Source organism: Felis catus, chromosome C1 (genome assembly GCF_018350175.1).
Source record: "Felis catus isolate Fca126 chromosome C1, F.catus_Fca126_mat1.0, whole genome shotgun sequence".
NCBI lineage: Eukaryota > Metazoa > Chordata > Mammalia > Carnivora > Felidae > Felis > Felis catus.
Genome location: NC_058375.1, coordinates 19,940,901 through 19,954,716, shown reverse-complemented (window position 1 = coordinate 19,954,716; position 13,816 = coordinate 19,940,901). Strand labels below are relative to the sequence as shown.

Below are 13,816 nucleotides of genomic sequence, written 5' to 3'. Positions count from 1 at the left end.
AATGTTTGTATTCATTTTTGAGAGAGAGACAGAGTGCCATCAGGAGGGGCAGAGAGAGGAGACACAGAATCTGAAGCAGGCTCCAGGTTCTGAGCTGTCAGCACAGAGCCCAACGTGGGGCTTGAACCCACAACCTGTGAGATCATGACCTGAGCCTAAGTTGGATGCTTAACCGACTGAGCCACCCAGGCGCCCCCATACAATTTTATTTTTTTAACATTTTATTTATTTGTTTGTTTGTTTATTTGTTTATTATTTTTTATTTTTAAGTAACCTCTACACCCAGTGTGGGACTCAAACCCACAACTCCAAGATCAAGAGTTACATGCTCCACTGACTAAGCCAGCCAGGCGTTCCAGAAAATATACAATTTTCTTGAGAGTACATAAAAAGACCTTGAGATGGCGTGACCTATGGAAAAAAGTTTAAACAATATAATAAACCATTACTCTATGGGAGAAGGGTTACAAGTAATACCATAGAAAAGAAACCAATTATGTACAGAAAAGGTTGGCAGTAAAGAAAGATGCTGAACCTACAAGAGAAAGGGGTATCCCAACCACAAGCTCAAAAACTTCAAATTGATCCTTGCCTAATCATGAAGGAACTGAAAGAAGCATTTAGTTATGTTACTGTGGTTCTCTAGTAGAAGGAACTAGCTCTAAGGAACCAAGAAACTAAAAAGAGAAGTAAAAAGCCGTGGCTCAATTTTTGCCATCCAAACACAAACACCAAAGGATCAGTTAGTGTTGTAAAAAGAGGACTGACATCTGGAGATCTGAGTTTGGGCCCCAACTCTCGTCACTAACTTGCTGCGATCTTGAGCGAGTCTTCACCTTCCAAAATATGAATTTTCACCTCCTCAAAGTGAGGGGGTGTAACAAATGATCTAAAACAATATAATTTCAAACTGACAGAACATTTCAAGAATAGTAGAAGGAATCTTAACTACAGAGAACACACAGTAGGGAGGTGGGTGTGGGGGGATGGGTGAAGTAGGTGCTGGGGATTAAGGATGCACTTGTTATGATGAACACTGGGTGTTGTATGACTACATTGTGCACCTGAAACTAACATTACACTGTATGTTAACTAACTGGAATTTAAATAAAAACTTAACAACAACAACAAAAGAATAGTATGGGGCACCTGGGTGGCTCAGTCAGTTGAGCGGCCGACTTCGGCTCAGGTCATGATCTCACGGCTTGTGAGTTTGAGCCCCGTGGCGGGCTCTTGGGCTGGAAGCTCGCTCGGAGCCTGGAGCCTGCTTCCAATTCTGTGTCCCTCTCTTGCTCTGCTCCTCCTCCGCTCTGCTCCTCCTATGCTCATGCTCTGTCTCTCTCTCTAAGAATAAATAAAACATAAAAAAAAAAAAAAAGAATAGTAGAAGGAACTCCTCTTAAGTTTTTTATCCAAATCAAATTTTATTACCTCTGCTCCATATGCCTTCTTATTCTACCTTTATATATATAGACTTATAAATATATGCATTTTTTCTGAACCATTTGAGACTTAGATATCATACTCTTTTACTCCTAAATACTTCCGTGTGTTATTTACTAAGAACAAGGTCATTCTCTATGCAGCCACAGTATAGATATAAAAATTGGGACATTTAACATTGATACAATACTATTATCTAATTCACGATCCATGTTAAATGTTGCCATTTGTACTAAAAGCATTTTTTAGGGCTTTTTTTTTTTTTTTTTTTTCCTAGTCCAGGATCAAATCTAAGGTCACACACTACATTCAGTTTTCATGTCTCTTTTGCCTCTTTTAATCTGGACCAGTCCCTCAGCCTTTCTCAGCCTTTCTGTTGTTTCCTGGCCTTGACGTTTTTGAAGGGTACAGGCCAGTTATTTTGTAAGATGGCTCTCAATTTGGGTTTGTTTGATATTTCCTCATGATTAGATTCAGTTTGTACATTTTTGGCAGGATTACCAGTGAAGCAATGTTGTGTCCTCAGTACTTCTTATTAAGAGATGACGTAGGCTTGATGACTTGGTGAAGGTGGTATTAAAGAGGATCCTCCACTATTTCCCCTTTATAATTATTAAAGTAGTTTATGGAGAAATACTTCACCATGCAAGTATCCTGCTCCTCATCAAACTTTCACCCATTTTGCCAGTTTCAGCATCCACGAGTGAGTTTCTCACTCCACCATTTCATCTATATTTACTAGTTGTCATCCTCTGGTAGGAAATGCTTTCACTTTTCCTACATTTATATAATGATTTATTTACTTCTTTATATCAGTGTGGACTCATAGGCTCTTATCTCATTCAATGGTTTATAACCCGTTACTAATAGTAATTATTTTGATTAAAGCAGGGTTCTTTTTTTTTTTTTAACTTTATTTATTTTGAGAGAGAGAGGACACAAGTTGAGGAGGGGCAGAGGGAGGGAGAGACAGAATCCCAAGCAGGCTCCATGCTGTCAGCGCAGAGCCCGATGTGGGGCTCAAACTCACAAACTGTGAGATCATGACCTGAGCCAAGCTCAAGAGTCAGACATTTAACTAACTGTGCTACCCAGGTGTCCCAAAGCAAGGGTTCTTAATCATTCTTTGTACCATGGACTCCTTTGTCAATGTGGAGAAGCCTACAGACCCCTCGTCAGAATGATGTTTTTAAACTCATTAAATATTTACAGATGACATTACATAGGTTTCCAAATGCAACATATGGAAATAGTGATCAAAATATTAAAAATTTATGATACAATGTGCTTCATTATTAACACAATAAATAACAAGATCTAGTAGTAAAGACTTCAGGGGTGCCTGGGTGGCTCAGTCGGTTAAGCATCCGACTGGCTCAGGTCATGATCTCTCAGTTCGTTAGTTTGAGCCCCGCGTCGGGCTCTGTGCTGACAGTTTGGAGCCTGGAACCTGTTTCGGATTCTGTGTCTCCCTCTCTCTCTCTGCTCCTCCCCCGCTCGTACTCTGTCTCTCTCTGTCTCAAAAATAAAAATAAGAACATTAAATTTAAAACAGAGTGCAAACTCTTATCAACAGGTCTGCAGCAACTGCAATGTGATAGGAAATCATCTGTGATTTCTATCAGTGACATTCCCAAGTATGGTACTGCTAATACTGCTATGATTTTGTTACTAACACTGATACTAAAAGGAAGTGCTGAATTTCAATATTAGTGAAAACAAAGATGTAATTTTCTCCCCGTCCATGCTCGTGAATTTTATCCTGGACGCCAGGTTTAGAACCCCTGATATAGTCTCTTGGTAATCCCAGCCTCCCAAAGGGCCTACCTTAACATCACATTATTATTCAAACCCAAAGTTTCAGTCCTCCAACATAAAAGTTATCACACAAATATAGAAAAACTAGATACGACTTGAAGACACTGATTTGAATAAAAGAATAAATTGCTTTAAGAGTCCAGGGCCCTGCAGCACTAAGGCAAAAAAAGTGGCCCCTTGAAGAACGGCCTTGAGCTGGTTGTGGGTCCAGCAAGACCCAAGGTAGAGAAACGGAAGCCCAAATAAGAGGAATGACATACCCAGGATCCCGCAAAGAATGGAGTCAGTAGCAGCAGCCAGAAAAGTCATCTTTAGAAGGCTTGGTGAATGTACTGTGGCTTCTAAAACGAAGAAACAGAACCCTTATGAATTCCGGCTTTCATGCAGGACCAACAATAAAGATATGTTTACGCTAAATGACACAGAGGTGGACAATAAAGGGGAAAACAAGGCCTAAATTCCATTAGGAAAGAGCTGATGACTTGTGTCAATTTTTCTATAGGTTTTAGTCTACAATGTGACTTTCCCTTAAGAAATCAGATAGCACCACTGTTGTCCCAGATTAGTGATAATAAACCACAGCAGCTTGACTCTACTGTCTATGGGCCACTGTTGCAGGTTATAAGTAACAATTCAGTCACATATAAGAATTCTGAAAATGATCCCCAGATTTAATAAAAAGTAGTGCATTCTCACATGTAATGTTTTCATTTCACCTAAGAAAGACTATGTTCCTGAGGTTCTCACAATTTAACTTTTGATTTTAAAAGTTAGAAACAAAATGAGATTGGGGTGCCTGGGTGGCTCAGTCAGCTAAGCGTCCGACTCGGTTTCAGCTCAGGTCATGATCTCATGGTTAGTGGGATCAAGCCCTGCATTGGGCCCTGCTCTGAGCATGGAGCCTGCTTGGGATTATCTCTCTCTGCTCCTCCCCCCACCCCTACATGCTCTCCCTCTCTCTTTCAAAATAAATAAACATTGAAAAAATAAAATAAAACTCTTTAAAAAAAAATAGGGGTGTCTGGGTGGTTCAGGTGGTTAAGCATCTGATTTTGGCTCAGGTCAGGATTTCACAGTTTGTGATTTTGAGCCCCATATTGGGCTCTGTGCTGACAGCATGCAGCCTGCTTGGGATTCATTCTCTCTCTCTCTCTCTCTCTCTCTCTCTCTCTCTCTCTCTCTCTCTCTCTCTCAAATAAATAAACATGAAAGAAAGAAGGAAAGAAATAAAGAAAGAAAGAAAAAGAAAATGAGATTGAACTGAAAACCTAGTTACTTATCTTACAGCACCAACCCCCTGAGAAGCATCAGTTTGCAGACCAGGATGTAACTTCAAGGTTGAAGTTGCAGTGAACTCTGGTTACAGAAGCAAGAGCCCAGCAGAAACATAGAGTATGTGAATGGAGCAAAAAGTGGAAAAATCATTTTAGAAGGGCAACTTCGAATGCTAAAGTTCAAATGCAATGCTTTCTAAATTGGTCAAAAAGTACTTTAAGATTTAAGTTACATTTAATCTCTTGGACTGTAAATGATTTTCTTTGGGAGTGGGTGGGTAAGTTTGGAGTCTGTTTAAACTAATCACAGGATTCTCCCCTTCTCCTGCTTTAGGAAGTTTGAATTCCACTGCAACCTGGATGTTACCTCTGTACCACTGGTCTTCCTTAAAATTCCTCACCAAATCTATGTATGTAGGCAACGGCTTAAATGCAAGGCTATTTATCCTTCCTGAAATAAAAACTATGTTTGTGAGCATTCATGCAAAGTTAAATAGTACATAATTCCTAATGCTTTCCCATCTTTCTTCAGCATTTAAAATCCAAAGACCCAGACATTGTTACACTTAAATTTCTCTTTCCTGACATTCTTGTTGTCTTTTTTTTTCAATATTGGACGGTGCCATTATTCACATTCCCATTAAATCACTGCCCACTCCTCCTCATTTTCTGTTTAGCTCGTTCTTAACTATTCATTGCTCTGTTTCTTGATCTACACGTTCAGAACCTGAGGACTGCACGTGAACAAGGGGAGAGAATTGTGGAAACCACAAATTAATATGTAACTTATGTGGTTTTTTTTTAAATAATAAGAAATAACAATGAGTTTTTACTGATTTGAGCCTGTAGTAGTTTCATCTCCACTACTAGATTGCATTTTAAGAATAGCCCCGTCTTAGGGCACCAGGTTGGTTGAGCGTCTGACGTGGCTCAGGTCACGATCTCATGGTTCGATGAGTTCAAGCCCCGCATCCAGCTCGCTGCTGTCAGCACGGGGCCCACTTCGGATCCTCTGCCCCCCTCTCTCCATGTCTCTCTCCCGCTTGCACTCTTTCTCTCTCTCAAAAATAAACAAACATTAAAAAAGAAAAAATAAAAGAATAGCCTTATCATGTTCAACTTTATATCCCACGAAAGACCTAGCACATAGGAAGCATCCATTTGGTGAACAATGTTCAGAAAAGTGTTAGCACGCCACACTCTTAGTCTACTTAACAAAAAACTCTCTTGTAATGAATCTGGACTGGTTCTTAAGACCACCATCATGATCAGAAGACATCAGCCCAATAAACAATTTAGAAATATTTACAATAGAGGAAAATCATGACAAAAGTGTCATTTCACACAAAATGTAACAAAACAGATCCAAATTTACACTGCTTGGAATGAGACTTTCAAAACATTTGAATCTGAATTAAAAAAAAAAGTTTTTTAATGTTTATTTTTGAGAGAGAGACAAGGTGTGAGCCAAGGGAAGGGGAGAGACAGAGGGAGACACAGAATCCGAAGCAGGCTCCAGGCTCTGAGCTGTCAGCACAGAGCCTGACTGGGACTGAGCTCATGACCTGCGAGATCATGACCTGAGTCAAATCTGGACGCTTCACGACTGAGCCACCCGGGTGCCCCTAAATCTGAATTAATCAATCTCTAGATATACATAAAATTATACAAGTCTCCTGTTTCCTTCAGTTCCCAGGTATAGCTTTAAAGTTTGTGGTACCAAAAGGTTTACAGTAGTGGTGCTTCCAGAATTCTCTAGGACATCTCTTGTCTCCCATGGACTTGAGATAACTTTAGAGCTGAAGCCCAGGGAAGAAGTAACTTTGGGAAGAGGGGGAATTCAGGATAATAATATCCCACCACATTAACAAAAAGGAAAGGTTATCTTTATAAAATAAAGTGGTATTAAAATTTTTTTCTAAGTTAATTTTTTTGAGAGAGGCAGAGAGAGAGGGTCTCTCTCCAAGAATCCCAAATAGGCTCAATGCTGTCAGCACAGAGCCCTACAAGGGGCTAGATCCCAAAACCATGAGACCATGACCTAAGCCAAAATGAAGTTGGACGCTTAACCGACTGAGCCCCCCCAGACGCCCCTAAAAAGGTCTTTTTTCTTAATCAAGGAGGCCAATTCCATCAAAATGTTTTCAAATCCTGAAAAATAAAAAATCTCAAAGGGGGGGAAGGAATAAGAGAATTACAAGATCTAAGAGAAAATATTACACATCATGGTAAAAAACGACCTTACATTGAGCAAATAACCTCCATCACCTCTAAAAGCCTGTGTCTTAAGATGCCGACTTGGCCCTTGGCCCTTCTTCTGACTTAGTAAACACTACCTAGTTGATTTGGGGTAAATTGTTTCTATGGCTTTTGCTAACCGGTCTGTTGTGGCTTGCCCTAGAGGTTTGAGGGTCCCAAGAGAAAGACTGGGGGACTGGCTTTCCAAGGTTGCTTAAAATTAGTGGAAACTGAGGGTTTAATCTTTCCAGGGTCGGGGCTCCTGGGTGGCTCAGTCGGTTGGGTGTCTGACTTCGGCTGCGGGTCATGATCTCATAGTTCGTGGGTTCAAGCCCCGCCTCGGGCTCTGTGCTGACAGCTCAGAGCCTGGAGCCTGCTTTGGATTCTGTGTCTCATTCTCTCTTTGCCCCTCCCTCACTTGTGCTCTGTCTCTCAAAAATAAACACATGTAAAGAAAAAAAAAAAATTTCCAGGGTCAGTTCAGGTTTGATTTGGGGAAAAAACTCGAGGAGTGTTCAGAATCCAGCCAGTCAGACCTCTGGACCTTAACTTCCCCATCTGTAAAATGGAGCAGGCGATCGCCACTGAGAGAGAGGAAGGATCACAGGATCACAACCCATGGCTCCGCCAACGTGAAAGCAGCCATCCAGTTAGGGCAAGAAGTAGGCGGCGCGCACAGAGGAGCGAGAACAGGGCAGTTCGCAGGAAGTGCTTCAGGGCTGGGAGGGGAAATAGAGGGCGGAGGCGGGAATGTGAAAACGGAGCGCTCGCTGCGGAGTTTGTACCGAAGCTCAGGGGAGGCGGGGCAAAGCTGAGGTGAAGGGGTTAGTCAGTGGATAGGCAAGATGGGCCACCTCCCCCGAAAAGAGAGGGTTGGGTGCGGGGGTGGCTCTGAGGTGGCGGCTGAGGAACGTGGGGGGAGGGGTGAAAGCGAACGCTCTCAGGAAAAGGGGCGGGAAGCGCGCGCTAGCGCGCGCATGCGCGCGCCTGGCTCCTTCAGCGCACAGGCCTGGGTTTCTGACCGCGCGCCCCGCGCCGACGGCGCGGACGTTAGAGAAGGAGGAGCCACGCGGCCCCTCCTCGCCGCGCCGGGACCTGAGCGTCCAGCCGCGCGTACCCCGTGGTGGCGGGTCATCACTTTTTTCTCCAGTGGGGGTTTAGGTAGCCGGGAAAGGAAACACGTTTCTCTCCGTTGCTTTTTTTCGTCCCCTCCCCCACGAAAAATGGGACGGGAGGTCCTGGGCGTGTCAGGGAGAGTCCGTTCCGGGTTTTCCCGCCCACTTTAACTCCGTGAGCGCTTCGACTGCGCGGCGCTTCACTCCACCGGGCGCGCCCGAGCCCTCCGCCGGAACTCGTTCCGCCTCCCCCACACGTCTTTCTCCGGCAATGCAAAGTGGGAGCTCGGACCTCTTTCCCTGAGGCCCTCAGGCCGGCTGTCACCCCCTATCTCTTCGGAGTTGCGACTCTGACTGCCCCTGGCAGCTAGAATTCTCTAATAAGGTCGCTCTGAGGGACTACTTGATGTCTCCGTGCGCTCGGTGGTGCGGCCGCGCTCTGAGCTCTTCCTGGAAACTCCCGCCTCGGGGAGCCAGGAGAGCCCGGCCGGGGGGGAGGGGAGCGGAGGGGACGCGCACGCCCCCCTGTCCCGGGGGAGGGCTCCGCGCCCCCGCCCTCCTCCCCGCGGGGAGGGGAGGGAAGGCGCGAGAGGGGGAGGGGAGGGAGCGGGGCGCGGAAACGGGGGGGGGGGGCGCGGCTTCCCGCCCCACCCCCCACCTCGAGAACAACGGGTTCCCGCTGCTGCCCCCTGCCGCCCACAGCGCCCCGCACCCCGCGCCCCTCCCCGGCCCCGAGAGGGGCGTCGGGGGCGCCGCCGCCGCCGGGGCCGTGGGAACCGGTGCCGAGACTTACAAGAACTGACCGGTTTCCTGTCAGAAAACTTCCAGTTACTTTAGAGAAGCCGGTTGGGCCAACTTGGTCCCCGCCGGAGTTGGCCACATTTCACTACAGCCTGGTGACCTCCCTTCTACTTTAAAACAACGGGGAATAATCTTGGGGGAGGCAGTGGGTTGATAAAACCAAGAGCAACACCACGTTGCACCGCGGCGACTCAAAGGAAATTAAACAAAATACTGACTGGGGGGAATTTTTAAAGGGCTACCCAACAGAAGGAACTCGGGTTTTTCAAGTTAAAGCTTCTCCCCCCGCCCCCCGCAACTGTATGTACACAAAGATGTAAGTCAGGAGCGTTCACCGGAGCAGTACATCAGCTCGTGAGCTGGCTTGAGTTTGTAGTCCAAAACACCTTCCCGAACTTTTAAAAAGGCGGTTGTTTCGGAATCCAACAGGAAAAAAACCAATTCGAAAGAGCCTGAAAAAGTTCAATTAGAATAGCAGCCACATTTCAACATTTCCCAGATTTTGCAATATTAAACTGTGAGGGTTTGAGCCAAATTTTAAGGCAGGAATTCTCACTGCCAAATTACAAATTTCTCAAAATGAGGGGTGTTCAACCAAATTGCTGCCAGACCCCATAAACAGGCACTAACAGCACTGCTATAATTACACCTTATTATCTCCCTCTCAGTCTTCCTTGATTCACTGCCGGGTAAAAATCCTCATCCCGGGTGTCACTAGCTGGCCTTTTTCTGGGGCTGAACAATCACACACCTCCCGTTCCTCAGTTCACCCAGTGCCTCTTTAGCTGTATAACTGATCTGCCTCTATTCCATTCTTCACAGTCCGTCTCTTCCTAAAATGGAACCCAATCAGATGGGTTCTTTTCACCCCCCCAGCTTCCCTAGGGACTAAGAAATGAAGACGATGAAAACAAATTTATCGGAATTACTCACAAGAAACATTTCTTCTTTGAAGAAAAGGATTTAGGCCAAGAAACCAAATTTGTTGTTTAACTCAAGCCCCCTACAGGGATTTAGCATAGTGGGTTGAATGCAGTTAAACCAGCTTAATCACTTTCTTTGTTCTGGGCTCTTTGCATTTATTTAATGTTGTATTTTAACACGATTTGACACAACCTATACTAATTTCTTCTGTTAGTGTAGAGTCTGCATTGTAGACCGTACAACATAAGCAAACAGAAGTTTCTGGGGAACATTTGGCGTTTTGTAGAATTCGGTACTAAACTGCTATATGACCAAGACCAAAGCAGTAGGGTGGTTTGGGGGGTGGGGGGAAGGGGAGGTGGGAAGTCACGTTTTCATTTTTAAATCCGGAGATTTTTAAAGCACAAAAGATTGGCCAAGGTAGACCACTGAATTCTTTGGGTAAGATCTGTAGCTCCCCCGCTCTCACTAGGAGTCATATTTACTCATTTTCGCCTGGAAGTTTTGTTGTTGTTGTTGTTGTTGTTGTTGTTGTTGTTGTTGTTGTTGTTTTGTTGTTTTGTTATTTCAATAGCAAGAAAAGAAAGATCATGCTGGATCTCATCCCCGCTAGATTTTAATTCTTCTAGCCTTTCTCCCTCTTAAATAACAATCCTACCCTGCTTCTCACCAGCCCCAGATTGAGGGGCATTCATTCACAAATGACTCCTGAGCCTCTTTCTGAAAGTCTGCTTCCTTATAAAGCCAAAACCTCCATACTAAGGCTCAATGAATTAAGGCTTGTAAAGATGCAGGCGGAAAACTAAATGCCTGGAGAAATAATCTCCTTTCTGTTTTGGCTTTATCCAACATGCAGGAATATCTGTCCTTTACTATGTGGGAGCCAGACACTGTTCTAAGCTCTTTATATGAATTAACTCCTCACAACTGGCCTAAGGAGTGGGTACAATTGTTGCCATTATTTTACAGATGAGGAAATTAAGACACAGAGAAGTTAAGTAACTGGCACAAGATCACCCAGGCTGGAAACTTCAGAGACAAGGTTTGAACTCAGGCTGCTTTTGTTATTCTTCTCATCATCCAAGCTAGTTATTACTTTAACTGTCCATAGAGTGAAGGGGTCACTGTTCGTTCATCACGTTTTGCATTCAGGATGTCCCCTATAAGACGAAGTCCTGGGCCATGGTGTGTGTGTGTGTGTGTGTGTGTGTGTGTGTGTGTGTGTGTATGTGTTTTAAATTTTTTAATGTTTGTTTATTTTTGAGAGAGAGAAGAAGAGAATGCAAGTGGGGGAGGGGCTGAGAAAGAGGGAGACACACAGAATCTGAAGCAGGCTCCAGGCTTTGAGCTGTCAGCTCAGGGGCCCAATGCGAGACTCGAACCCCCGGACCATGAGATCATGACCTGAACTGAAGTCTGACGCTCAACAGACTGAGCCACCCAGGCGCCCTCTGGGCCGTGTTTTTTCCTCTGGAACTCCAGTAAAGTGAAATTCGTTGAGATCTGCTCATGAAAAGCATTCCCAAATCAAATTACTCTCTTGGAAGCCAGCCTCAAACTGCTAGCATATGTATTTGTAAATGCTAACCAGGACAGACGCGTCCAAACTCACCGGATTCAGAACATGCCTACCTCGCGTTGTAAAGAAAAAAGATGGTTAGAAAGCAATTTGGATTCTCTGATATTGAACTAGGTAGAAAGCAGGAGGTGAAGTGGGAAGAGATAAGGTGATAGAAACCAAGAGAAAATGAATGTAACATATGTGCACATGCAGAGATCAGTACTACACTGCAAGAATGAAGACCAAGGTCATGCAGAAGAAAAGCATGTGCACGTGTTATGACAGAACTAGAAAAGGAACATAAAACCTAAAAACGACATGGCAAGGGGAGGCAGTGGGGAGTCAGGTTGGGTTTTCCCCCATAGGGAGTTCAGATAAATTAAGTAGAATTTTAGGCTGGATTAAGAGAAATATAGCATCTAGAACAGGGGGTGGGGGGTGGGAATCCATTTTATTCTGTATTAGACCACATCTAAGTGACGTGTTCACTTTTAAAGGGATGTAATAAAGAGCAACCAACCAAGATGGTGAGGAGACTTGAACCCCTGGGTAATGAGGAAAAGTTGAAGAATTCATGAGTGATAGAAGAACCATGTTGAAATACCTGAAAGGCTACTGAATGAAAAGGAAATTAAACTCATCCTGGGGCTGCCCCAAGACTAGAACTGATGATTAGGAGCTTTAGAAACACATGTTTTAGTTCGGAATATGGAAGAAGTCATGTAATAGACTGTCTTAGAATGTAGCAATCTCCATCCACATCCATCACTAGAAGCATACAAAATGCACGTGGTGGCTGGACTATATAATGTTCAAGGTGCCTCTCATCCTTGCTTTGACATTCACTTAGACACCGTAAAAAGAGGAAAAACAATATAACGCACCTCATTAGTTTGTTGAGAAGCACTTAGCACACCGTTATAAGTAATAGCACTCACTAAAAGTCAGCTGCTAATAACATCGATGAAGTTCTAAGATTTAGTCTTTATAAATTTATCAGTGGGAGATTATTTAAGCCTTGTGTTTATAGATCACCTTTTTGGCATTATCAATATTATCCTGAATGGTGGCTTGGGTATCACTTAAGCAACTTTAGGATATCCCGATGCAACTAAAACTTATTTAGTAGCATCCGGGGAGCAATCTTGTGAATTCTACACCGTCAGGATCTTACAAGTTGAATTGTAGCACTATGCTGCGATTCCAGAGGTAAACGATATGATAAGATAATGTGAGGTGACTGTTGGAAGGGTGAAGAAAATAAACTTAATAAAATCTGGCAGACCGAGAGAACTCCAGCAGGACAGCTTTGTGTTAATTGTTGAAAAGCAACAGCAGCTGAGGTCAGCCTTGCGTCTCACATACGAGACACAGAGGAAATGGCTCATCTTGAGCAAAAGGTGTCACGAAGTCCAAGAAACCAACTGGGAGAGCTGGGTACAGAGACAAAGACAAGCCAACCAGTGATCTGATTACCTGCTTACCCTGGGAAAGTAGTTCTGTAAAAACGTTGCTATGTCACGGAGAATAAGGCTGACCTCAGCAGCATCTTCAACAAAAAGAAAACGTGTGTGACTGCTAAGAAGGACAGTGAAGTTGTCTTAGCATCACACTTAATTCCTCTTGGCTCCTCCAACCCCAAAGGGAAAATGGAGAGGAGGCAGTACAGCTGTACAACAGGACAAAGCTGGGGCTAGATGAGTGACTAGAGCCAATGGCTTTACCTCTCCAGGCCTCAGTTTTCCCATCTGTGGAATGGAAATAATAGCATACATAGCATCATTGTGAGGCTTATAGCATTTTTGTGAGGATTATAGGATAGGTTACATGTAAAATATACTTAGGGCAGTGTCTGACACATAGTAACTAATACATTATCAGAATACAGTCTTATTGGGGAAGGGAAGAAATTGTGGCCACGTGATAGTGTTTGCGATATAGCTTCTGCCATAGAGAGATAGCAACATTATACAAAGGGAATGGAGAGCCACGACCCCCACACACAAACCAACCCTCTCGGCACTAAAGGGCCTAAAGCTTAGAACTTAACATAATTTATAGAAGGCCAGCGGAAATAGAATTGCAAGTGTCCTTGCTCCAAATGCAAGGGAAATAATTTCCCTTCTCCCTCCTTTGGTTCTGTTTTTTTTCTTCATGCTTTAATCATTTTGACACCAAGCTGTACAAAAGTAATTTAAAATTAACATGTCTGACACTTGGTAGCTAGCAGAACCTGATTCTGAACCCTGCCCCCTCTCCAGGGCAGCCAGAAGTCTTCTCTGATTGGCTACTGGTCCTGCAGCAGCTGATGAAGGGCCCAGGAAAACACATCCAACAATTAATTTGCTAATTTAGTTTTCTGTTTAATTTGAAACCAGAAAATCCTCAATCACTCAGGAACTTGGTTTTCTGGCTCAAGCATTGGCTTCTGAAACTTCTTGTTCAGTAGCGAGCAAAGAAACAGAAGAGAAAGGGAGAACGCTTACCTTTTTAGGTACATGCCATAACCCCATGCCCTTCTCTCAAAATGGTTTTCTATAGGATCGCAGCTCACAAATCTTTTTACAAGAAAAATTGAGAGTAATACATTCATGTTCAACGTAAGTAAACTGCTTCTTCAGTTATGGGGAATTTCCAGACCA

General features: G+C 43.8%; 1 long non-coding RNA gene across 2 annotated transcripts; it reads right to left on the bottom strand.

Moving 5' to 3' along the window:
• Positions 1-237: 237 nt before the first annotated feature.
• Positions 238-8,464, bottom strand: LOC109502170. 2 transcript variants are annotated; one of them, XR_002744371.2, is made up of 4 exons: positions 7,891-8,464; positions 3,522-3,602; positions 1,150-1,344; positions 238-411 (listed from the first exon to the last, which is right to left on the bottom strand). It is a non-coding gene; the product is annotated as an uncharacterized LOC109502170 (long non-coding RNA). The 2 variants fall into 2 exon arrangements; XR_006584068.1 differs by lacking the exon at positions 7,891-8,464 and having other exon boundaries at positions 3,522-4,139.
• Positions 8,465-13,816: the final 5,352 nt, after the last annotated feature.